The 27,290-nt window shown below is 38.2% G+C and overlaps 1 protein-coding gene across 1 annotated transcript in view; it reads left to right on the top strand.

The window, feature by feature from the left end:
• Positions 1–27,290, top strand: part of GPC6 (glypican 6) — a 748,058-nt gene that overhangs the window by 231,666 nt on the left and 489,102 nt on the right. The gene's annotated exons all lie outside the window — the stretch shown is intronic.

The following is a 27,290-nucleotide window of genomic DNA, read 5'->3' as shown; positions in this document are numbered from 1 at the left end:
GCCTTTGTAAGATCTGGGAGAGGAATCAAGGGACCATTGCCACGATTTGCTAAAAACTTTTCTTTAATAATGAACTCTAAGTAATTTTTATGCTTGTATCCATATTTGCAAGTCATAATTTATGAAGTTCTTCTCATAAATTGCAGATTAGCAAACATTAAAAGAGCTTCAGAACATTTGGTCATGGCCTTAGCTAAGTATGAAATCTGTATTTGTGTTGAATGCTTTCTTCCGTGCATTTTTGTGTCTGCATAAACATGGACATTGGAAACCATCAAAAGCAACTGCAGAGCTTTTTCTTTTTCTAGAAGGAAACCAAGATGATCCTTGGTGTTTGGTGAGGAATGCAGATCACTGAAAATGCTGGCCTAATTTACCGTGGAGTCAGAGGCTGCCTTTTTAATTATTTGGAAACCTGATGCCTTTTGGTATTGCAATGAACCTGAACATGTGGCGGCTTTTTCAGTAACCTGAAATTCTGTAAATCAAGGCTGTATGTCTTTATTGATGGTAGGGTATACCTCAAAGTTATTGACCTGCTTTAAACATTACATTCTGAGATTCTTACAGATCTCCTCTGCAGGAAGTCAGATTAAAAGACTAGTTGATTTCTTCTGGCTTATCATTGATTTTTAAAGGGAATTTGCAATGTGAAGTCTCAATATCATCACTGAGCAACTGAACTTTATGTCACAGTATTTTAATACCATTCTACAATTTTTCAGAAGTGGTTGATTTATATGGAAAACTGCCCAGTTTTTCTAGGAGAGCAATACATTTATGGAAAAATATATCCTTCTAATAGGCTGTGCCTTTCAATATAAAAACAGGTAGATTTTCTTGCAATCTAAAACAGGATGGCACTTTTTGGCATAAAAACAAATATTGAATTGTTGGGTAACTTCAATATTATAGTTTTTGGAGATCATCTTTTTTGTTTTAATTTCATATTTTGATTGTACAAGGAAGTTCTGATACATGACTCTGCTATTTGTTGCTAGTATACCACATAGAATGAAACAAATACAGCCAGCTGTAATCTTTCATGGAAGTTTTTATATATAGGACCTATTTTTAGCAAGAGCCGCAGACATAACAGAGTGGGTGAACATTTGAGTAATGTTGAGACAGAATATACTATCATTGCTCCTGTGAGGAATTAATTTGAACTAGTGTTGGTGCCAGCCTCTTTGTTCCTGTAGACATTTGTATAATTTTGAAAACTTTTGCAAAATAATGTGGAATTTCTTGCAGTATTTGCATTTTTTTTCTGGTGTACCAGGCATGCCTTAAGGTAATGCTAGTTTTGACAACATATGACACTCTAAGGGTATTCTCTGTTGAATTATGATCTGATTTTCATATGTCTTACCATTGGTATCTTACAGTATTTTGGATTTTCTATCATGTCCTTTCTGTCCCAAATCCATACACTTAAGCATAGATCAAATGATTTTCTGATTGCTTTTTTGAGAGTTGATTTGAAGACTGTTTTCCTTTTTAGGATTTTGCCCCAGATCCCATTCGTGATCTAGTCTTTAACCAGGGAACTCAATCTGGTGATAAGAAAGATAGAAAAGATAGCTTCTGGTCAAATACATACTTTATATACATTTCTACATCATTTCTATATCCATTTTTCTGATGCATTTTTACTAGAACTGCAGTTTCTTCCAAATTGCTGTAATAACTAATTTGTGTAATATCTATAAGCCTGAGAAGCTGTGAATGAAATGGTATTCTTAACAGAGAACTTTAAAAATTATTAAGTTTGGAACCAGCTACAATCAGAAAAAAAAGGAAAGATGCCTTTGTTTTAACTGGCATCAGTTCTTGCTTATTAAAGCCCTATACAATGTTCTTCATTTGTCCTCTGCATTTCTAAGGACTTGTCACTGTGATGGGAATTGTAATTGTTCCATTCTTCCACGTTCATTTTTTTTTCTAATTAATTGTTTTATTAGCGTATGTAATTGTTATATTAACATAGTAAGCGGGGTTCAGCAATCACTCAGAGCCAAAGTTTTAACAATAGTATTTTTCATTTGGTTTCTATATTCTAGCTGGTAAGTGTGAATTAGCATGAGTACACAACATAATACCAGCTGCCAAATGTTTCTTGAGCGAGCCTTATGTGTGGATTTGTACATCTGTATTGCTGACACCTGCACACTTGCTGTTACATTGCCATATGGATGGTCGTTTGCAAAAATTTGAGGTTTGGAATTTCCGTTTGGGGTGCATGAGGATCCAGGGAATCCTCTCCTGGGAATCTTGACTAAAGAAGAAAGCCTCAAAATGAGAGAGATTCCTTGAAATACAGTAGGTGATCATTTTTACTAGCAAAGAATAGAGCACCTGTTCCGGCAATGGCACTTCTCAAAACTAGAGGGAAAAAGAAAGAGCCGACAGGCTTTTAAGAGGCTTCCAATAGGCAGGAAAGTCACATGAAGCAAAGAGTTACAGCAGGCCTGGATTTCTTTTACTTCAATGTTTAGGGCAAGACTCATCCAAATAAGCAGACTTGTAATGATCAACTCTTTCCTGTTCCTAGCAATAGACAGACCATCGTGTTCGAATTCTTGGACCCCCACTGCATGCCTCAAAGTAGCTTAAAATATACTGTGCTCCCTCCCAGTGTAGTCATCTTATTATCACCAGTTCCCTTGCATGGTGGCTTTGCTTAGCAGCTGTTTCACAGACAAGCCAATTTCTTTTAAGTCTTGCTCCATCAGCAGCTGAAGCCAACCCTACTGGAAGGTTTTGTCATGAATGTTAATGAGCAGACAAGTATCTGCTCAGTGACATTTTCTCACTAATCCTGTGAATAACTATAGGCAAATTATAGAAAATAATTTTATTTCAGCTAAATTGATCTGATCCTGATTAAAGAGGCACTGTCTCCTCATTCTCATAAAAAAAAAAAAAAAAAAAAGAGAGAGAGAGAGAGAGAAGTATTCTTGGTAATAGTGTTAAAAGTGAAAGCGTGTCTAAGAATAGCTGTCATGAACTTGAACAGATACGGATAGCCTTCAGCAGAAAGTGTGAGCCACGATGCCATTTAAGGAAAATAACCTGAGCAGGATAAGAACCAATCTGCAGCTGCATTGATCTAACAGGGTCATCATTCCCCACAGTCCTTTTTTTTTTTTTTTTTCCTTTTTTTTTTTTTACAGTCTTGGAGAAGAGTGATCCATACCCATTAGTGCTGCTTATGTTTCTTACAAACATTACCAGCAGGAACAGTGTAAATTACAGAGCAGGAAGGGAAGTTTCAGAGATAATCCCCTAAACAATACCTACAGGAAGAGCTACCATCCCAGAAACCTTGTATCACCTTTTCTTTTTCTTCTCCTCCCTTCCCCCCCCCCCCACTATCATAGAACAATTTGGGGGAAAAACAGTGTTTATGCATCTTTTCTTGATTGTGGAGTTGACAAACATGTATCTCAACAAAATAAGAACTCTTTAACCAGATGAACCCTCATAGCCAGATTTGAGTGTCTCAGAGTAGACTTTGTGGGAAAAGCATGAAAAATAACTGTGAGTAAAATAAGGGAGCTGCTTAAAGCTGGAAAACGCCAAATTTCAGTTGCTTAGCTAGTGTAAGTCCTCTGCACTTTCTCCTGTCCTTGCTGCTCAGGCTGCAAGCCCAGCTTGAGCCTCAGGTCTGGCAGCTGAGCGTACATGGGCTCTTGCTCATGCCTCGAGCATCACCGATGCCAGGGGGTTTCTGAACAGCAGGCCTCTTGCACACTGCTTGCATACTGCTGTCATAGTCAGCAGGTGAAGAAGGACTTAGGGCAGGATATTTTTTTCATGCTTTGTGCTTTGCTTGCTTTGACTGTGCTAGGGTATGGTTCTTTTTTTTTTTTTTTTTTTTTTAATTTTAATTTCTGTGGTTTTTGGAGGCAGGGAATCAGAAGGCTCTGCCTTTTCTACACGGCTGTTTAGAAGGGAGGAGGCTTTTAAGGAATGCAGGAAAGCCATACTGATACAGTACAGTCCATGATCCTTGTGCAATTACTGATATTCTTCATACTTGTATTATGCTAATCCCATGAGATCTGTGACAGAATATAGGCTCCATTCTGTGAATGCTGTGATATCAGGTATTTTGCTTTTTACTTCTGGGCAAGGTGACAGTGTTTTGTCTGTTTTGCTTTGTTTCGTTTTGTTTTACAGGATTTCAGTGTTACTTTGAAATGTATTTTGCATCAAATAGAAAATCCATTGCAGGACAGGTGGATTTTTAAGACTCCACAACTGTTAGGCTGTTTCAGTGCTAGCAGGTCACAATTTCCATATAATTCCTCTACTGTTTTAACAGACTGCATAACTTCTCCACTTCCCAAAATACAGGCCTTACAGCAGTTATAAGCCATAAAAAATGGTAACATCTGCTGGCTTGTAGTAGGTAAATGCTGCAAGCCTTTGCTGGACATCTGGTGCAAGTTTCTAAACTTTACAGAGGTGCCTGATAAAAGATCCCATTACACTATATTTGAAATGAAACATTAATTTGAAAACAAAGTATTCATGTAGACTTGAACCAAGTACTATCAAAGCTGGTAATAGCCTACAAGGAATCCCTATGGCATACAAAAGATTTAGGGTCTAATTCTGTGAGATGTGTATTGAGGTTACTGCTTATCATCATTTCTAATATCATGTGAAAATGTGTTTACAAATTACATCAGATCACGTAATTAATGATATTAATAATAATAAAGTTGACCAGGACAGGAGGTGCTGCAAGCCTATGAAACTTGGAAAGGAAGGGTTTGTTGCATAGTGAGAACAGTTTCCTGCTAGGGGTGCAAATTCACGTCACCTGTCAAGTCCAGTGCTGACATGCAGTAATGTGGGCACTGGCTTCTTCTGCGCACTCCCTGCAGCCAGAGCTGTACTTCATGCATTCGCAATGGCTTGTTCGCACTCCTCTCCCACAGCCTCATTTGCTAAGTGCAGCTGGCCAGTGGACCGTGTAATCTCCTAACCAGCTGCATCAGGTTTATGAAGTTACAAAGTGAAGGACAAGCTGCTGCACTGTGCTGCAACAGGGGGACGTGACCCACTCCCGCATGGATCTCACTAGAAACCCTGTTGTCGGAATATAGGCAAATCTTTGTCACATTTGTATGTACTCTGATACGCACAGTCTCATGTGTTGAAATGCACGAGCTCTGAGAGGACAGGAATCCAGTCTTTTCCTTATTAAACTGAGAGCAGAATTCTTCTTGCTGATTTTAGGTGTCCACAGTGTAGTTACAGGACACCTACAGGTGTCCTGTAGGTTTCCTCTGCAGTCAACAGAAAATGATAGGTGCATGCTTGCCTAAAATATACACTACAAATCAGTCAGAAAAATCTCTTTCTGAAGTGCGTGTTTCTCTATATTGATTAGAGAGGGCACGGAGTTCAGATGTCTATACTGTGGACATGTACATTTGTTCAGATAAACTCCATTCTGAGGAACATAATATAGCAGTGAAACATCTAAAACACTTCTGAGACTCTCTGTGCTTTATTTTCCTCCTTTAAAAAGTCATTTTCTACTTTTTTCTGTAGTGTTCTAGGGGAAAATACATTAAAAATATTAAGCCAACTAGGCACTATAGTAATGAGTTATTTATTAAGTATCTTATATTGGTTGAAAAAAGACTTTCCTGTTAAATGCAAATAACATATAATCTTGACTGAAGCTCTGAATAATACACTTTTTTAAACATCTTGTGATGGAAATTGTTTTCTCAATTTAATGTCCAAGTCTAAAAAATACTAACTCATAACTAAAATTACTGATTTCTGAATCCTGAAGCTCCTGTCATTAAAGATGTTTCATATGCATGTGCACAAGAATAGGATTAATAATGGATTCTGCCTCAACTCCATAATACTAATGAAAGATATCAGTATTCTGAAAATGTCATCAGAGTCTCTGTTACCCAACCCTGATTCTTACTCTGACAGTAGGTGCACACCTGACACACAGCAAGGACAAAACTGTGTTGTAAGAATGAGAAATAAGGTCTGGATATCAAAACCAAGCTGCAAAACAATGAGATTCATATGCATTATCAGCACCCCGGATAATAGGAATGGTGGTCTTACCATGTCTCGTTTGTTGTCTTCAGCCCTCATTAAATGGGCAAATATTATTTCAGAAATGAATTTCTCAACTATATTACATGAGCATTATTGTCTTTTTGCTGCCTTCCCCTACTTAATTCTTTTACCTGTGTGTCCAAACAACGGGAAATTAAAAGCAAACTTTAAAATAGTATATCAAGAAATGGGTTCTGGAATATTTGAAAAATGATTAAATGAATCATTAATCACTACTGTCCCTATATCTCTACCTATCTAAAAAAGATCATCATTTTCTAGAGTTTATTTGAAATTAAAGTTTCTTCCTTTTACCTCTGCTCTGTGGTCTTCCAGGAAAATACGGAAATGGCTCCTTCTCTGAAAGGAGTGTCATAGATATGTCACGTCACTTTTAGTAGTAAGGTAGTTGCTTTAGGGATGAAAAGGGACTGTGTGCCTATGTGCCATAATTGCTAAAGTCTGCTTGTGTTATACTTTGTGATAAATGTGCAAATTGCATGTATAATTCAGAGCTACTAGATCTTCAAGTATGCCTTAGTAAGAAAGGTATGGCACAAGGGTATTGTTCCTGAAGTCTTCCCCCCTTGCTATACAAGTGCTTTCATTCCATAGCAGTATCTGACAGGTAAAAACACGTCCCCTGCTTACACCGCTGTAGTGCAACCCAGCTGCTTGTCTATTCAGGTGGCAATAGAAAGGAGCAGCCGCATTCTTTTTTTGCAGTTGTTACCTTATAAGTGTGCTTTATGCATTCATAATAACATGTCACTGCAGCATTACGTAAATGTTTCAACAATGTGCAGGCCAGTTACCTGTCATTAATAGCAGCGATATATGTAAGGGTAGCACATATTGCAGGGTGAGATTACCTGGGACTGGGGTAAAAGACCTAGAAGTAGAACCCACAGTATTGTGCTGTGAACTGATCTGTTATGACTATAAACCTGTAAAGGACAGTATAGATCTTAAAAGAGCAACCTTATATGAGTAATTCAATGCAGTAGGATAGTTTAATGCAGAAGGATAGTCTTCATATCAGTGGAAAGACAGCTAGCGAACACCATCACTACCGGAAGTGTGCTTTGAAGCTATACTGAAAATTAAAAAACAAACAAACAAACTTAAGCCCTGAAATAAAACTTATCTAATAATAGCATTTTGGTTAGCTCTACGAACTAATCTCAGACACTTTCTGGAAAGCAGTGGGAAGAGAACTGATTTCTGTTGTCTACTAGTCTACATATCTCTGTAACTTTCCTGGAATTCCTACAAGTAAAATGCATATGAATTTAAGTTCCCATTAAGCACAAACTTACATACCTAGAAGAGTGAACCTTTGTCACCTACTTTGATGCCTCAGGAAATTTCAGTATTGGCCATGGGCCTGAAAAACCTTCTAGACTTGTGTTTACCATCAGGAGTGGATCCCAGAGTCTCAGACATCTCAGCATCATTTTTGGACTCTACCCAAACCCAGCCAGGTTGGATCTGCTGCCTAGCAGTGAGCCTGAGCTGCAGCTATGAAATTAGTCAGCTTTTTACTGAGATGCGTGAAAAGCCATCCCTTTCCTGTTTGTAGTCTATATTTGAGATTTGGCTTCCTATTTTGATACCAAAAGAAACATGGTCTGATATTTTAAAAAGCTGCTGTGCATTTCCAAACGTGACTACTCCTTGAAATTAAGCATTTGTTCATATGGATTTTGAGTCTTAAGTAAAGCATCTAGGCTTGAGCATTCTGGCCGATGCACATGGGAAGGGTGTTCTTTATTTGCACTCGCTCAAAATCTGAACCACTGAAAATTCCATGTTTAGTAAGGTTCATTTTATTACCACATCCTACTTGGTCCAGTTTTGCCAGTTCAACCCAGAGTCCAACCATTCTTAGAGTTTATCTCTTTAGACTGTCCTTCTAGCAGTGTAATCAATGGGAAGGATGACATTTAAAACAGAGGCAAGATGCTGCTAAATCAATATCCTTAACTGCTCCTCAGCTACGAAGTGCATCCTGTACGCACCAGAGAGCACACACGGCCTTATTCTGTGCCAATGTGCTGCTCGAAATGCCATCCCTGAAAAATCGCAGTGGCGTGACAACAGTTCAGAGAGAGAGCGGAAGAAATGGAAAGCTGAGCGATGCTATTAGCAACGGTCAGAATGGGCTAATGAGGAGCACCCAGCCTCATATACTCCTGTCTACAGGATGCTTCTTCAAAACTTCTCAAAATTTCATTAATACGCTGTTATTCCCTTAACCACCTTTCAGTGTTTGGCACAACTATCATTTTATCAATGCAAACTATGAAGGTACTTTATGGATTCAGTTTCGTTCTGTTGGTTTACTTAGATTATTTTGTTGTACTATGGTGGTTGTGCACAGTGGTACAACTGTGTTGACAGTCGTGGTACTTAAATGTCAATCAAATTAAGTCTATGTCAGACACTTTGTGCAGAGATATATTTCTAAATTCCAAGAAGTGGGCTGAAACAAACAAATTAGTATTCTGTGGGAGATTATGCCTAAACTTAAGTTATTTTAGTGTGGCATATTTTAGCGTGGCATATTTTTCAGCAATCCCACCACCACTGAGTAGCTCCTCAAGCAAGCTGTACAGTCACACACTTAAAGTTAGGGGTATAATAAAGTTCCTTGCTGAACAAGGTTGCCTATGAGTATATAACAGCTTCTCTGTTAAATAAAAGTGAGTTGTAAAATAGCAAGTGATCATTGCGTAAATTCATATTAGGCTTATACTGCTCTTGTAGTGGAAATTAAATAGCACTAGACATTTTTTCCAGCTTACATGCCTGGTATCTCAGTTCTTGAATATCTGCCTATCTATATTTATATAGATATCTTCATTATTTTGGTTAGTTCTAGTGCCATGCAATCTGTGTATAGTTGTCGTCATAGCACTAGGACATACCTTATTAAACCTGGCATACCCTTGTATAAATACTTCTTTTCAAGCCTAACAAAATATGACAATAGGAGTCACTTTGAAAAATAAATGAGTTCAGCCTGGAGAAGCCTGAGGGGGGATCTTATCAATGTGTACAAGTACCTGAAGGGAGGGTGTCAAGGGGACGGGGACAAACTCTTTTCAGTTGCTCCGTGTGACAGGACAAGAGGCAATGGGCAGAAATTGAAACACGGGAAGTTCCTCCTGACCGTGAGGGGGAATTTCTTCCCTGTGAGAGTGACAGAGCACTGGCACAGGTTGCCCAGAGAGGTTGTGGAGTCTCCTTCTCTGGAGATCTTCAAGGCCCGCCTGGATGCAACGCTGTCTAACATGCTGTAGGTGACCGTGCCTGAGCAGGTGTATTGGACTAGATGGTCTCCAGAGGTGCCTTCCAACCTCAACCATTCTGTGATTCTGTGAAACAAGACAAAATTTTCAAATGGGCCTCTAATAATGCTTCTTATGGAAGGAAGAATATTTTTAGCTACTTTGGCAGAGGAATATGAGTGTACCTGATCTTGATTTTACAGAGTTCTTGAAAAGAAAAACCATTAGTATTGATTCAAAATGATAATTGACCAGTTCTTACAGCAAAGCCAGAGAGATAATAGATTTCATGCCAAAATAATACCACGCTTAACTGTTCACTGGGTACCCTAAAACTTGTAGGGGTTTGTTTGGATTTCTGGCATCTTACATTACTACATTCTCTTCCTTAACGTGACTGGTTTTTTTAAGTGCTTTCTTCCATAGGTGGTGAACCCTGTGACGCTATGTAAGATGAAAAAAAGCCCCATTCAGTTCATTTAGCCCATGGATAAGTCTATGCTGGGTCCTAACATACACAGGCTTATCACTGGACCTCTGCATGGGAGTCAATTGCATTTTCATATATTACCTATAATAGAATGCAGCCACCAACAGCAGTGGCATCCCCACCACTTTTAAGGGAATACTTTGAAACCAAACTCTTTACCCTTACTTCACCTCTTAAATGCTCTACTTATGCATCAGTAGGCTGCTCACTAGAAGTTCATCGTGGCTGTAGTGGTGTGCCTGGGAGGAAAAGGTTTTATTCAGCTGTTTCTAAAGAAGTGCACTGAGGAAGAGTGACATGGAGGAGGAAGGGAAGATTAGAAATGGGACAGGGACAGATAAGAACTGACTGTACTTTTGTGCTGGGCTTAGTCCTGTGAAAGGATGGAGAAGCGTTGAAAGCCAGCGACCCAAGGAAGGCCACCTCAGCAAGGCTATCTCGCCTGGCAGCCCTCAGGGGCTTATTGCCGTTGCAGTCAGTGGATTCATACATCAAGGACTGTGAGATCTGGTAAAATGTCTAAAAGTATGAGTAAGGAAAGAAGGTTATTACCTGAGAGTTGTTTACAAGCAGGTATGCAGTTATTATGTAATGCATAAATCTGCCCTCCTTCTGGCAGCTGCTTTTCCTGTTGAACACAAAGGAGACTTCAGAGAGCAAGAAGTAGCTGTAATGAAGTTTTCAAACATACAGCTTGAAAGGAAACATTTATAGCATAACATAAAAACAATAGCCATGTTTCCTGCTTTGACTAAAATCTCTAAATGTCTTAATCTCTTTATTTTGCTTTTTGAATGCTCCTTTTCACAAATTGCTTAAATAGAAAACATATTACTATCCAGACTGAAATCAATACCCTATATACATTTATTTTTATTATTACTTTAGGCATATCCAGGAAAGCTATAATCTGTATCTAAGGTAGGACTAGTAGTGATGTGACAGGCTTTTATATGTTATCTTTGTAATGCAAATAAATATAGAGTTGGGGGAAAAAAGCAGAGATCCAGTGGGCTAGTTTGACCAAGCATCTATAGGGAAAGATTTATGCATCCCTATTTCAGTGCTATAGGTCTGCAAAAAAAGGTATGCCTGAACTTTCTGTTGGTAGTTCTCAACCTGAGACTCTGATGATAATACTGTTCATGAGTTTGTGCAATACTATTCATGTGCTTGTGAAATTAAAAACTGAATACTGTGACCACATGTTATGTATGGTTTGTTGCTAGCTCAGGTGTTTTGCTTGTGGCTTATAGGAAAGGTTTTATGATTTTTGTCTTTTTTTCAAAAGAAGAAGATGAATTTCAATCTTGTATTTTAGATGTTTTACCACTACTGGACGTACTGGTAGCAAAATAATTTTCTGATGGCTACATTAGGGAAGGATTCGGAGATAAAAGGGCAAAACAAAGCATCTTGTTCAACAGGAGGTTTTTTTAGATCAAAACGTTAAAAGAACACAATCCCCCCAAAAAAAAGAAAGAAAAAAAAAAGAAAAAAAAAAAAAAGAAGGAATTTAATTGACTTCTGCTTACAAAGGTTTAAAGGATAATGTCAGAAGTTACTGTTGTTTGGATGAGTCATCTTGGTTTTCCTCATAAGCTCATATACAGGGCCCCAATGTTCATAGTAGTGGGTTTTCTTCTATCTGTCTTTCTCAAAATCTCCTTCTGCTCCTAATGTTTAGGCTGGTTATAACTCATATTTTTCAGGAATTTTAAATGTAATAGTTCAGGATCGATCACAAGGTCACCTTACTTTGATGTCCCTGCATACTATCAGCCAACTTTAAAGGGACTGAAATATTTTAGCTTGTTAAATCTGCAAAAACTGCTATTTCTTCTGACAAAAGAAAGTGGAGGAAGGGACAGAGAGAGAGAGGAGAAAATTCAGCCATCAGGTCATGTAGTGTGGCAAGTGACTCTTAGAGATGAGGACAAAATACTGTCAAGATAGTGCCAAAATTAGGAGGAGGAGATTTTGAAAAGAAAGCAGTTGATAACTCAGTGTTTGAATGTGCTTAGCATGTCTCCTTATGTTTAGCTGCCACATAAAAAGGTCCAAGTACCAATGCAGATTTCAAACTCTTAGTAAAGGGCCAGGTCCTGCTCCCACCACCGGCTTTCTGCTTAAACAATTAGAAAGTCTTTATGAGACTACCCAGTGAAACTGCACACTATCAGATTCGCTAACAGACCGTCTATGAACAAGTGTGGCAAGTTTTGCAACAGCTAAAAGGTTTCTTCTCAGCTTTTGTTTGCAAAACATGTGTGAGCTAATGGAGTATCACATTTATGCAGTGCTGGGGCATTGACCTGAAGTCTCTTCAGGAGACAGATCTAGGCTTTACCTAGATGTGCTGTGCTCTACAGTGGAAACAGCCCACATTTTCTATAAGGTTATAGCGTTGTTTGTTCATTAAATAACAAAAGTGGATGGCAACTTTTCTAAATTTTTATAATCTATACAGCCGTATGTTCCGTTCCTTCTTGGAGAGAAGTTATCTTCCCAAATTAAAGTCTAATTTCTTTCATTTGCTAGCTTAATTATTGAGTAAACTAGGGCAACACAATGTTTACTGTAAAGGTTACAGTTTGTCTGGCTAGAAGGTAATCTCGTTTTGCTTTCAAAGAGTTCCGTGATATTTGGGAGGGAATTTGGGAAATGATTTAGAAATAGTCCAAGTACTTGTGGAGTCATATGGAGAAGAGCGCTCTTAAGTCAGCCTGTCTTGTGAAAGCCTGATTCTGAAATTACGGGCACAGATAATTAACATAAAGAACTTTTTCTGGTGATAGAATCAGTCAATCATACTTTAACTGTTGAACACCGAATATGCTTGTGGATTGTCAAATTTTCCTGTTAATGATGACATCTCTTGTTGCATATGATATGAGCAAAGGCTGAAAAAAGCTTTAACAATGAAAATTTAGTGGATAAATGAGTATAGTCCCCTACCTCATCCACTACAAAAAAGACGATTATGAATTGCATCTTAATACTCAGAATGACAGGGCTCATTTTCATGTCTTCATCTGCTGCTCTTCCTCCATCTTTCCTTCAAATATTTCTGAAATTGCACTCAAGTCAATGATAAATTTAAGAAAATTTGTAGTCACATTTTGTACTTGCACATTGTTCCTTTTAACCAAAAAACATAATTCTCTCTAGCCACAAGGAAAGACTTTACTCATATTACTCACAGAAGGATGAATAGCCAGAGGTTCATCCCAAACTTAAGGACATGGAAATCTTGGTTTTAAATGAGAATTTAAATCATGTAGCCCCAAACCTTTCAACCATAAGGATACTATCATCTCAGGCATTCTTTTGGGTAGCCTGGATGTGGAGAGCTCTCCTCTGTGTGAAAGAGTCTCAGTCAGTCTTTTTTTTTCACCTTATGTATTTTCATTTTTGTATTTTTGTTTTCACTTAAACATTTTGAATAATCTGAGTCGAGATTGGCTAATTGAAAACTTGCAGCTTCTCTGTAAACTAAATAAATATTCTTATAATATTCTTATGTCTAAGAAGACAATGAAGAAACTGAGGCACATAGGGGTAATTTGACTTTCCTGAGGTCTCACAATGTGGGAGCAACAGAACTGTGAAAGGAACAAGGGTTGCTTTCCATGTGCATTACCTCAGACTCGTAAATATACCCTCACCTTTTGTGATGTTAATGCCAATAACTCCAAAAGTATTTGGAGTAAGTTACAGTTTTTCTTAGCTGTCATTTATCCAAGCCTTCTCTGTAAGCAATAATTCTTTTAATTTTCTCTCATAAATTAATGTCCCTTTTTACTCCTTTTTTTGTAAATACCTTTCTGCTGAGCTTTTCTGTGCAAAAGCATCCAGACTTGTACACAGCATTTTAGTGAGGGTTTTGTGCTACAACAGAAGCTTTTGTTGTAGAATAGTATATTTTTTTTTGCCCTATGAAAATAAAATTGATTTTTTCCTTGCTGCAAGACTGTGTTACAGATTCACATTACAATTATTACCCTCAGGTCATTTCCCCCCAGATATTTTGAAGCTTTTCTTAGTTACCTTGAATGCATTCACTTGTACTTTTTTTTTTTTTTTTTTTTTTTTTTTACATAGAACATACTTCAGTACTTGCTGCCAATTTTTATTTTCAGTCTCTGCAGGCTTTTTGTCTTACCTGTATTAGTAGTTGCAGCACCTTCCATTTTGGAATCATCTACAAATTTAATTAATGTGCTGTTTACTCCTTCTTCTAGGTGATTAACAGATGATTTGTCTGAAAAGAACACCCATCCTTTATCTGACACAAGCTCTTTGGGATATACTACTAACATAACTAATTAGACTGCTGAAATTCTCCCATAACCTCCTCTCATCATTGATCTTCTGAAACAACAGTGCTCTCATTGTATCAAATTTCTACTGGGCAGCTTCGTGCTAGTTTCACACGCTAAAGTGGATCAGTGAACCCCAGTTATTTATCAGACAAAGCAAGTCTTTTACTTCCAATCTGTTACCAAATTGCACTACACTTGTGACCTTCTTAGATTTAGTGCTCGTAAAAACATTTAAGGTTTGCTGGCGCTAAAATTGCGTCTGCAAGTACCATTACTGAACTGGCCACTCAGTTTTCTGTATCTCTCTGGGTGTTATGCTTGCTAGTGTATCTCTAAAATGTTTGATAACTATTCATCCTTGATTTGCTCAAATTTTCTCCAAAATGAACAAACTGTTGCACTAGGCCTGGCTGGGTTTTGATTTTAGCTAATAAATTCTGTCCAGGGCATCGTTCCCTAGTGACCTAGCTATAAATCATGAATATTAAACTTCAGTGTATTTTTGCAGCACTTGATAGCAGTTAAGCAGAACCTGCTGATTATAGGCACTGTATGTACGGACTTCAAAGATAGTTTCTCTTTTACAAATTGCCAGATACTCTATTTACCATATTCCCACACAGAACTAGAAAACCAGTATTATCCTTGTGTCATACTTAACTGTGAACAGCTTTTATGCTCAGTGATACCTCCTTATTCCTCCTCTTAAGAATATGTTTTTTTCCTAAAAGCAGCAAGATACTACGTTTTAGACTGGAGACAGATTGTATGCTGCTTTGTTCTGGCATGTGCATGATTTCCAGGAGCAGATTTTGCTCACAGCTTTCAGAAGAGGAAGAAGGGGATTGCTTAACAGCACATGCACTTAGTAAAGTGCAAATTCATTTTGTGGCAGCTTCTACCTTTTACTCTCTTTTTTCCTCCTCTCCAGCTGTGCCATGCTATTTGTTCTTCAGAGAAGTGTTATAATATCACAGGTACGCAAAGGTGTCAGCTCTTGCTAAATAATGGTGTTTGAATGATAAGTATACTCTCTGATAGAATGATTTGACTAGTACACTTCAAGTGAATACCCAGAATGTCTGCAGAATATCTGTCTTTGTAAAAGCAAAATATATATGTGTGTGTGTGTGTGTGTATATATATATATATATGTGTGTGTGTGTGTGTATATACATATATATATATATACATACAGGTAAAATAAATATGATAGGACATGTTATACTAGCCATGTTGTCTTCTCAGGACCACAGATGAGAACAGAACTGAAAGCACGCATGCATGTAATGTAGTCCTGTGGTTAGAAATACTGAGGAAGAACAAATACAAACAGGCAGGCAGAGTCAGGAGAAGAGATGTATTCTAAGTCTTCAGCTGATGACAAGATAATAGGAAATTTGTTTTCAAAAACTACAAATATACTTAGGTGTCCAATCCTTCAGCTGACAACATGTGATACATGTAATTAATTTGATGGCTGGCATAGCACCTGCTTGTACAGCACTTAGCTGTGAGCTATCTGGCATCTTAAGTCTCTGTTCTCAGAGGACTGATGGAAATCAGGATGTCATCTAGAGCTTTTCTCTCGAAATATCTGTGCAGAGAATACCAAACAAAATGTTCTTATATTTGTTATACAGCTATTGCTTGAACATAGCTTTATTAGTGAAATGATTCGTTTATGCTTTGTCCATACTGTTCAGAAAATAGGAGTGATCTGTCTGTCTTTGCCTCTGCAAGATAGACGTGCAGGTCTTATAAGGTATCGCTACCACAATTTCAAAACATGAAATGGAAGCAGTGACACCTGATACTTGAAAACTCTGTCTGTGAAAGATATTATTAGGGATGATGATGGTATTAGCAAACATATTAACAGTAATTACTGTTAATCTACCTTAATGTGACCTGACAAGGTGTATCTAAAATGAATGTATATTGGGCATGCCTATATACCTTTTACACTTGTAAACATGAATAGATTTTATCATTTATCCACCAGAGTTTACAGTAAGGAATGTTTTTAATCAGGTGTCTCATAACCAATGTTTAGAGCATTTGAGTAACTATGAAAACACTCAGTAGTTTCAAGTGAATTGGTTTTAGTTTTAAGGCTTGATTTTAGAAATAGAAGCCAGACCCAAAGAAAGAGATGCAAAGGAATTTAGGAATTTAATTTTTCTGTTACTGCTTGTTACTTTGTAAGTACGATCTTACATAGTCTATTGCCATTCCTGCAAACAATCTTGTGAAAAACTAAATACCGATCTATGATGTCCTGGAGTGCAGCAGGTGCTAGCTTTGTCATTTTAACATCAATTCGGGGTTCAACAGCCTTGTAGGGCTGATACTGTCAGTTTGCAGGTGCTGGAATTTAAAGACTCTGAAAACAGATGCATTCAGGCACTATGAGTGCTCACGGCAGGCATTCAAGGGCAAATCATGCTTGAACAACCTGATTGCGTTTACGACAAAATAACTGGCTATGTGGATGAGAGAGGAGCATAGGAGGTAATATACCTTGACTTTGTAAGACTTTTGACACTGTTTCCCGCAGTGTTCTCATTTGGAAGCTGGGCTGGGTAATCTGGCTGTTCTATGAATGTAAAATTATCTGGACTGCCAGGCTCAAAGAGTGTGATCAGTGGCTTGATGCCCAGTGGGTAAAGTAAAGAGAGAGTACCCAGTACAGTAGGGGTCAGTACTGATGTTCATATCATTCACCATCTTCATTGGTAACCTGGAAGGTGACACAGAGCTCAGGGAAGTGGCTGACATGAGGAACGGCAGAACATCCAGAGGCTTGTCAAGGCAAACCTTGATAAACTTGAGGACTGAGTGAACAGAAACCTCATGAAGCTCAGTAAGTAGAAGTCAAAAGTTCTGGATGTAGGACTGAGAAGCCATGTGCAGGCTGGAAATCAGCTGCCTAAGAGTCCTGCTGAGGGGACCATAGCTCACAGTAGGTGCCAAGCTGAATATGAACAGTGTGTGTTTTGCCTTACTATGGCAAACCCAGGTACTGGGCTGTATCAAGAAGAGCATAGCTAGCAGAGGGAAATTATTCTCCTCCTCTACTTGGTGCTGATGGGGCTGCACTTAGAATGCTGCATCTAGTTTTAGGCCCCCAGTTCAAAAGGGATATGGAGGAACTGGAGATCATCCAGGAGAGGGTTGCCAAATGGTTGCTTGTTATATGAAGAAAACTTGAGAGAACTTGGTTTGTTTAGAATGGTAAAGAGGAAGAAAAGGAGAGCACCAACAGCTGCTTATAGTTTCTTAAAGGGCATCTAGTTCCAAAGATAAGAGAACCAAACTCTCTTCAGTAGAGATGGAAAATATAACAAGGAACAGTGGCCACAAATTGCAGCTTGAGAACTTCAGGAAAAAAAGATGTCTCTGGAAAGTAGTGCAGCATGGGTGCGGGTTGTCCAGAAAGGCTGTGCAATCCCGATCTGTGGAGATTTTCATGACGTGGCTGGACAAGGCTCCAGCTGGCCCTGCTTTAAGTGGGGGGTAAATGACCTTCAGATGTCCCTTCCAAATAACATTTGTAAGGTTCTCCGATTTGTCCCATGGCAATATCTGGAGTAGTCAGAATGCAGAACATTCAGGAATCTTAAATAGAAGCCACAAGAAAATGGTATATGTATCAAAACACAAGCAAGATATTCTTAAGCAGGTATGTGGTAGAGCTGCAAAGAGATCCAGAAAATTCCCAGAAGAAGTTAACACTGGAACTGGTGGAATTTCCTCTTTTTTTTTTTTTTTTTTTTTTTTTCTGTGCTCTGAATCAATGCTTTGTGCACATTTAAACCTATCTATTGTTGCTTTCCTCAGGCTTAATAATTTAGTTGACTCAGAGTGTTTTCCTCCCTGCCTTTGGCAATAAAATCTCTTTGTGAACTTGTTCAGTTCTGAATTATGTTGCAGTGTCAACCTATCTATACCTTTTCCACCCGCATTTCAAACATTAGATTCTGATTTTTATGAATTAAGATAGTTATGTTAGTTGCCATTGATCAGATTCCTGCTGACCTGCCTCGTTCTCTATGTAGGACCAAAATGTTAAAGCTTAGTCCCTCTTCTGATAGTAGACTATTTCGATTTAGCTTAGTTCCTTAGTATTCTTCATCTTTTGACATATCTCTCTTCTTCCCTCCCCTTCCTCCTCTCTTCTCCTCTTCTCTCCTTTTCTCTCTGCTTTGTGGATGAGGATGTCAGCCAAAACGTGAATGACTTTGAGCAAATTGTTTCAGCTCCCTTGATAGTCATTGGAAAGAAATAGGAACTCTCAGGGCACAATATATTTCCTATTTTAAAGTAGGTTAAATGAATACATCTTACACGTGGCTTTTCTCTGCTGACTAGGCCAGAAATGAAGAGTAACCCTCTCAGCTGTAAGATACATGTGTCTAAAGTTAAGTAGGATGGTATTACCGTAATTCAGAGTGATCACAACCAGAAAGAACTATGTTGCATCTATCTCACAATGTTAGGAGGTATTCCTCCATATGTTTTATGAAGTATTTGACATTCCTTCCCTGTTCTTTTTCCTCTATCTAAATATTCCTTATTGGCTTTTGTGTTTCTCCATATTTTTGAGCTTTCTATTTATAAATATTGTGTATAGCGACATTACTCCCCTTCTTTTTGTGCAGCATATTGTATGCCTGTATCAAAAGGTTTCATGTATTGAAATCACTCTTCATACTCATTCATTAAAAGGATTAAAGGATCACAGTACTGGGTACCTCGCTGTTTAAATCTGTAAACTCAGATTTACAGATGCCCACCAGAAACAGAGCAGATTAAATACTTTTTCTGTTTCCTTTCCATCTTTTACATTTCAGTTAACTTGTTGGCCTTTGCTATATTGAACACCATCAGTGTTCTCTAGTATGAGAAATATCTTAATGTTACTGGCTGGTACAAAATGCTTCTGCTGTGTTTTAAGTATAGCAATATACAGCCAATGAGATTTTAATGGCTCTTTATCACAGTTGGACTGTAATAATAAATGCTTCCAGTCTTCAAATACATACATTCTCCTTATATACGACTGAGGACATTGAAGAATCCAAATTCAAGAGAAATACAATTCAAATATTTTGATTTACAATAAGGTAGCCAATATTTTCAGTTTCTTTGAAGTTCAGCTTGGCTCACTTTAGCTTTTAATGCACTAGAAAATCAATATTAGGATAGTTTTATAGATGTAGCAATACATCTCCAAATTTTTGATTTCCAGATATTCATGAAGTCTCTGGGGACTCTTTCAAGATGAGCTCTTCCAATCACATGCAATAATAAAGCCATCTGCTTTGGAGATATAAGATCATCGGATAACAGATTTCCTACTTTTTCAGGATTCACTGAAACTCTGATTCAGAAGAGGAAAGCCTGAGTTAAAATGCAGCTTTATCTGTAAAATCTGTGACCATCTTTTTTTCTCCTTTCTTATTGCAGGACTGTTTTCACCCTTTGATAATCGTCCTTGTAAGGACAAGGTATATCCCATGCGTATGTGAGCATAAATATATGTATATTACGAAGTAGTATTACAAAACTATGGACACATTTGTCTTTCACTTCTGTAATATTGATTAGGTAAATTTGAAGACATTCTCAGCCTGTGTTGTATGTTTCAGAGAACTGAAATTACAACCTCTTTCAGTGACGATATAAACAGAGTTAAACAAAAAGCAGCAATTTCTGGCTCTCTTCACACTACATTTTGTAAAAAAGTCTAATAAAAGTAATTTTTCTACCTTATATGAATTTCATGTGAGCAGCACAGTCAGAGACAATTGCAAGTCAGCGGCAATACAAGACATCTCTGATAACAGAAAATTTCTCATCTTTTTCAGTACATAGTAATTGCTTTGCCTCTGGAACAATGTGTTTGGTGTTCTATTCCTGCTTATCTCACTGAGACCTTAAGATAAAAGGGTCTGATGTTATTCAGCCTGCAACAAGTCTCCCTATTTTGCGTTTGGTTGTTTGGTCAAAATATTTGACCATTTGAGTGTGATAGTAGAAAAAAGAACAGTTACCAGTGGGTAACTTCGTGCTCCATACTGCTGTTCTAGAATGATGCTGGATCAACCATGCTGGAGACATTTATCCCTGAGCCAAATGATCTGTTGTTTACAGCCAGCCCCCTCAAGAACCATTTGGTCACATCCACATTTGCAGTTCTGGTGATTCATGCTTTGATACTGACCCATAGGCTGCTTCATCCATTGGCTTTACTTGCACAGGTACATGTGCCACACATAAGCTATGTCTGTTCCACATGCTAGATGACCACATCCTTTTCCCACATAGACTTTCAGGTAGGTTTACTCTTTGTTTTATTAAGCTTAGCGTAGCATTGCTTGGGGTTGTGCTGAAACCTTCTGCATAGAGGTGTGCTGCTGTATCCTTGGCAGTGGTCAGATGGATTCATGCAACTATGATTCGCTATGGTGTGGGGATAGCTCAAAATCCACAAGACTTCACGTTTACTCTCAAGCATCTATGGGCCACCATTTGGGACCCATCTGGGACAGTGAAGAATATTTTAAGGTTCCTCAGGAATTAATAACATGTTTAATGATAAAAGGGCTCTAGTATTATTACTCTCTAGTATTGTACTTCCATTGAATGTGGTCAAGGGCATGTACTGAGTGAAGAGAATTGTTGTGTGAGTGTGTGTGGATATGCAAGACCTACTAGAACAGTGTTGAAAAATGGTGCCATTTGACAGGATGGGGAGAAGACCCAGTCCAATCTATAATCTGTCTCAGATTGAGAGTCTCTCAGTTGGGATCCCAGGAGCAATCTAGCATATGTGTAGTGTGAAGGAGAAGACAAAACAATCGTATGTGGTAAAAGAAGGGGAAAACACTGAACAAGCTGGTACATCAACAAATTTTGGCCTTGATATTAGGCAGCAGCATTCATCTAGGCAGATAAACTTAATTCTTGTCCTATGTTTCAGTCTTTTCAACCTTTCATACAGTCGCTATCTATAACATGCATACATCAGTGAGTGTCCATATCTATTTTGCCCTGTGTTGTCTATATGAAAAATTTTTGATACACTGTGACTTTTTTTTTCAGTACAATCATTCCGGTAAAATTCACAGAATAAGCCAGAATAATGCTATTTTGACTTTTCTGCTTTCAGTAGAAAGTGATACCCCCAAGCAGCAGTGGTGGCAACTGGTGCAGAGTGAAAATGTAATTGTTGTGTTTTCTCCAGTCCCTTCTGTCTAAGAAAGCTTCCTAGCTAGTTATAAAATGCTGAACTGTGGAAGCAGCAGGACAGTGCTGCATAAGCTTTTTTTTCTCCAGAACAAGCATTGAATATTTTGAGCAAATTAAATGGTGCTGAAGCTCACACTATAATATGCAAAGTGATAATTGAATATTTGTGACAAAGATGTTCTAACTTGGGTTAATAGAGATGTTGTTTCCGTAGCACTCCTTAAATACTGAATGCTTTAAATAACTAACATCCCAGTTTGAAGCCCATTTTCCCTTCCCTTTCTGCCTTTCATATATTGTTGTTGTAGGTAGTTTTAGTAGAAGTTATTATTTAGCCACAGTGAGGAATTTCTTTGCAGCACACACAAGCAAAGGCTTGAGCATATTTTTGCAAATGGTACTTTTGTATTTTTCTGCTTTACACTTGAAAAGCAGAATGAAAACTTCCTTGACCCTGGTCTCTTCAGGTACTCTTAGTACTTTTAGTTTGTTTTTCCATAAATATGCTTGTGCCCATTGCCTCTTGTCCTGTCACGGGGCACCACTGAGAAGAGTCTGACCCTGGCTTCTTTACACTGTTCCATGAGGTATTTACAAAAATCAGTAAGATCTCCCCTCAATCTTCTCTTTTCTTGGCTAAACAGTTTCATCTCTCTCAGTCACTCCTCATAGGAGATATGTTCCAGTCCCTTAATCATCTTTGTGGCCCTTCACACTGGACTCAGTCCAGCAGATCCGTGTCTTTCTTGCAAGAAGGAGCCCAGAACTGGACTCAGCACTCCAGATGTGGCTGCGCCAGGGCTGAGTAGAGGGGAAGGATCACCTCCCTTGACCTGCCAGCAAGGGAGGTCACCCCCCTCTCCTCATATAGTCCAGGGTACTCTTGGCCTTTTCTGATCTGAGGACACCTTGTTGTCCCATGTCCAACTTTTTGTCCATCAGGACCTCCAGGTTGTTGTCCCTTGAAAAGCTACTCTCCAGCTGGTCAGTCCCTAGCCTGTACTGCTGCAAGGAGTTATTTCTCCCCGCATGAAGGACTTTGCACTTCCCTTTGTTGAACTTCATGAGATTCCTCTCTGCTCATTTCTCCAGCTTGCCAAGGCCCCCCTAAATAGAAGCACAACCATCTGGTGCATTAACCACTTCTCCCAGTTTTTTGTCATCTATGACCTGAATCCAGGTCATTAATGAAAATCTTAACAGTATTGGCCCAGTATCAACCCCTAGGGGACTCCACTAGTGGCCAGCCTTCAGCTGGACTTTGTGCCACTAATCACAATCCTTTGGGCTCATCAATTGTGTTTAAGCACAATTTCCTCTTTATAAGTTCGTGATGACTAATCCTGATTACCTCCCTGTCCTGCATGTGTCTGGAAATAGCTTCAGGATTAGCTGCTTCATCACCTTCCCAGGGATTGAAGTGAAGCTGATGGACCTTCCTTGGATTCTCCTTCTTGTCCTTTTTAAAGGGTGAAATTTGCTTTCTTCCAGTCCTCAAGAACCTCTCCTAATCACCATGACCTTTCAAAGATGATTGAGAGTGGCTTTGCAACATCAGCCGGCTCCCTTGGCACTCATGGGTGCATCCCATCAGGGCCTATGGATTTGTGTGTATTCAGTTTGCTTACGTGATCTCTATACTGCTTGTCCTCCACCAAAAGAAAGTCTTCCTTGCTCCAGGCTTCCTCTCTGTTCTTCTCAGGGGCTTGGGATTCCTGAAGGCCAGTCTTACCAGTAACACCAACACAAAGCATTCAGTACCTCTGCCCTTTTGGTTTCCTTTGTCATTAAGGCCCCTGCCCCATTTGCCAATGGGCCCATATTTTCCTTAGCCTTCCTTTTGCAGCTGATGTACTTGTAGAAGCTCTTTGTCTTGCCTTTCACACCCCTTGCCAGAGGATCCCAGAAGCCTACTCCAGGTAGGCTTTATCCTCTCTTAACCTCATCCCTGCATGCTCAGACAGTGAAATGCCGTAGGTTATCCTGCTTGGTCTTCAGCTGCCTCTCCAAAAGAGCATGGCTCACTCAGAGGTCCTGTGCTGGACATGGCAGCTCTGTGAGGATGTCCTAGGTACCCTAAAAGACCTCAAATGACACCAGACACTTGTATGTGTGTGACTGAAGTGAGCCATCAGCTATTTCAAATATGGAACAAGCCTAAGATAAGAAGATATGGACTGGCAAACTAGGAAGCATGGTTTTCTTTAAGAGAAATGGAAAAGGCAGGGTTCCTCTGATCAAATGGCAACAGAAAAGACATAGTAGTAGTTAAAACACAGAAGAAGAGTTTATGAGTTATTCAAGGATCATACAGGTTTGTCCAGTCACCTTCCCAACATATGGCAGACACAGCACAACAGAAGTTGATTGACATTTATATTTTGAATTGATGAGCATGAATGGTGTGGTAGTTTAGCTGTAGTCTGCAGAATAATTTATGTATTCATAGTCAAGCGATGAGAATGTTACAGTGAATCAAAGCTGGAGTTGTATAGGCTATGGTCAGGAGTTAGGACAAGTAGGGAGATTTGGCCTTCTGTTATATTGTGAAAGATGGTGAGGAAAAAATCAGAAACCATTTTTAAATATACAGAGAGTAAAGTATGATCTCAAACTCACAAGCCTTAGAGGTGAGGAGGATATATTGCTCATATTAATATGTAATAGTAATAAGGCAGATGGAAAGTAATGAGAGGAAAATATTTGTTTACTTTCAGTAAAAAAAAGCAAAAAAATACATCCTCTTGAGAAGGTGGGGTTGTTCATCAGTAGGAAGGTAATTCATGCTTGATTAGAGATGATGTTTTCTCTTCTGGAGACATTTTTTGAAGCAATGTTTATTTTCCTACACTTGTTTCAAAGAATGCATTTTCACTGAGGTAGAAGTCAGAATATGCATATAAATGGAAATCCTTCAAAACCATCACTGGAAATTTTCATTTTCTAGTGCAAGGATAATATTATTATATACACTTCTTAATACAGAAGGAAGTGTAAAACAAATTTTATTTAAATGTAAATTTTGAAAAATGAATGCAATGATATCTCTTGAGTTCATTCAGCATCAAAATGCTGGTATTGGGTAACAAAAATAAACACCTAAACAAGCAATACTTCAGCTTCTCTCCCTTTATATTTTCCTTTTTAGTATAGAATTCTTGAATTACTCTAAGAGCAGTGTCACTAAGAGAGAAATGATTTGTGGCGTGCAGGGCATATATTTGTGACTCTGTAATTTGCTTCTATTTTGTGTTCTTATTAAAGCAAGGTAGTATAAAAACATGTTAACATCCAGAGAGGTTAAGGAGAGAGAAGTAGGGAAAGGTAATCAAGAACTTTCAGTGTCCTTCTCACATAAGCTATTTATCAAGCAAAAGGAGTGCTGGCGTGGCTGCCCGTGTGGTGCAAGGACTCTGCTTGTCTTAATCCCCATTTCCCTCCAATTAAATATTACTACATTCTTTCCCTATTCTAGACATCTGCTATTGGATATCTGCTGTTGGAGATGATATGCTGAGCTAAACAAACCTTTTTTGTTTTTCCTGATGTTTCTATTTAAACAAAGAACTACTCTGACTTCTTGAATCCAAAAGAGGATTTGCCCAAGAGCAATGACATGGTAATATCCTTCTCTCGCTCTTCTTTTCTTCTGCCATAAAAAAAGCAGATTCAGTAATGGTTTCTGGCTTCATGAAATTAAAGTAAGGTACTATTTTCAAGACTCGCTCTTCTCAGTTATGCTACACACTCTGTGTGACTTTTATAAGCTTGGCAGTTTCTATTTGCTGTTTTTAAAATGAGGATAATATTTAGTAACAGTATTAAACTCCTTGGCTAAAAGAGTGAAGAAGAGCACTAGAAGAGTGCTAAGCATTGTTGATATCTTGTTGCTGGCTTTAGTGATTCAGAAAACAGACTTTCTGGTCACAACTGAGAACAGAGTTGCTAAAATGTGACGTGTTTCATCTGTAAATAGTAATTAAACATCTGTGAATAATTGTATGTGAACAGCCTAGCACTGAAAATGAAAAATAGAATGCTGTCTATTAAAACACAGACTGTAGCAATGCAAAATTATAAAATTCATCAGTGTTGTGAAATAAAAATAACAAAAAGCAGCTGGCTTTCAGAGGCATCATGATAGCTTTCTCACTTTCCCTGTTTTTCAGTGATCTATGACAGTCCACTCTCTTTAACACTCCATCTATCTGCAGCCCTGGAATCCATCATATATCCAAAATGACTAATGCAAATCCTTTTTATGTAAAGCTAACGCATCACTATGTGAATCTTCTATCTCTGCCAGTAGAGACAGATATTATTTGGAAAACAGAGCCTTCAATAGATAGCTTTGAGAGCCTTAGAGTCTGCAAGTGTTCTCTGGTCCTTCCTTATTCTTAGAGTAGGGTGAGCAGCAGCTGGCTCTATTAGGTGTCTAAGATGGTCCATTCTCTAGAGATTCCTTATGCAAGAAGGATGAATCAGCATCTCATGAGACCACAGAAGAAAGTTTTACAAAATCAGAAAAATAAACAGACACAAACCCTGACAAGATGAGTATTGTATGACAAACATTCATTTCCTTACAGGCAGTCTTTTGGAGAACGACAGTATCATATGGTCCCATTTCTTTTTTTTTTTTTCCTTCCTTTATGAAATTTAAACCAATATTTGGGCCAAATAACAAATCACTACATTTGAATAGCAATTTTAAAGAATCAGGTAGTCTTGGCCTATTACATTCCTCAAAACCCTATTAGAATACAAAGAATGAGCAGAAGTTAACTAGTATGAAAAAGCAGAAGAGAATAAAAATAAAAAAAAATGCAGTGAAAGTCATGTAAATTGAAATTAATGAATCTGTTTGAGTTTCAGTAGTTTTTTTGCTGAGAACTCTGAATTGATGTTAATGGATCTGCTTGAGTTTCAGTAGCTTCTTTACTGAGAACTCCATTGCAATATTTTTTATAGTCAATAGGAGTCTTTCCCCTGGCTGCAGTGAGCTTTGATTTGCTTCTTGTGATATGGATATGAAGAAACAATATTAACCAGATCTTTGTTTAGAAAGGGACCTCCATCTTAAATCCACAGATTTTGCTTTCAGAGTATTAGGATAACACAGATTAACCTTTTAGCCAATTGTTAGCTGCTCATAGCTTCCATGTTATCAGAAGTTCTGCAACTTATTCTTGAAAAACTCCAAGCTTTGTAGACTCTACTTAGTGAGCTCCTATTTTCCTATTATAAATTACCAACTCTAGTATTATTGCAAATCCAAATAAACTCCCTGGTGATTACAGATTGCAGTCACAAATCCAAAAGGTACAACACAATATACTTTTATTATCTAAATTAATTATTTCAGTTCTGGGCAACTCAATAGTAAGAATTGAACCACCAGCTGGCTAATATGTACAGTCAAAACATTTAGCAGCAGGTTTTTACATTACTAACAGCAAGAATCCATTTCACAGAAGACAACTGAGAATAAATGATTCTCATTTTAAGAGTCCTTAAGGCTAAAGTGCTTTATCCTCTTTAAATGTTCTGACTAACTAGCTCCACATGATGTCATCAAGATTAATTTTATGAAGGTAGTTTCTGCTGCAGAAATACAGTAGAAATGTATACAAGTTATGGAAAGTGGATGAGGCAAAGCAGAACAATTCTTGTAACACAAAGCTGTCCAATTTGTAAGCAAGTCTCAGAAGTCTTGCTTTGGGTGTGGGGAATGTCTTTTTTTTCAACTGCTAGCATTATGATTGTTGTTGCTAATATTATGTTCTCCTCCCATAAGTGTCCAATGTCATTTGAGAA

The sequence above is a fragment of the Rhea pennata genome, chromosome 1, assembly GCF_028389875.1.
Source record: "Rhea pennata isolate bPtePen1 chromosome 1, bPtePen1.pri, whole genome shotgun sequence".
Taxonomy (NCBI): Eukaryota; Metazoa; Chordata; class Aves; order Rheiformes; family Rheidae; genus Rhea; species Rhea pennata.
This window is presented reverse-complemented; position numbering and strand designations above follow the sequence as displayed.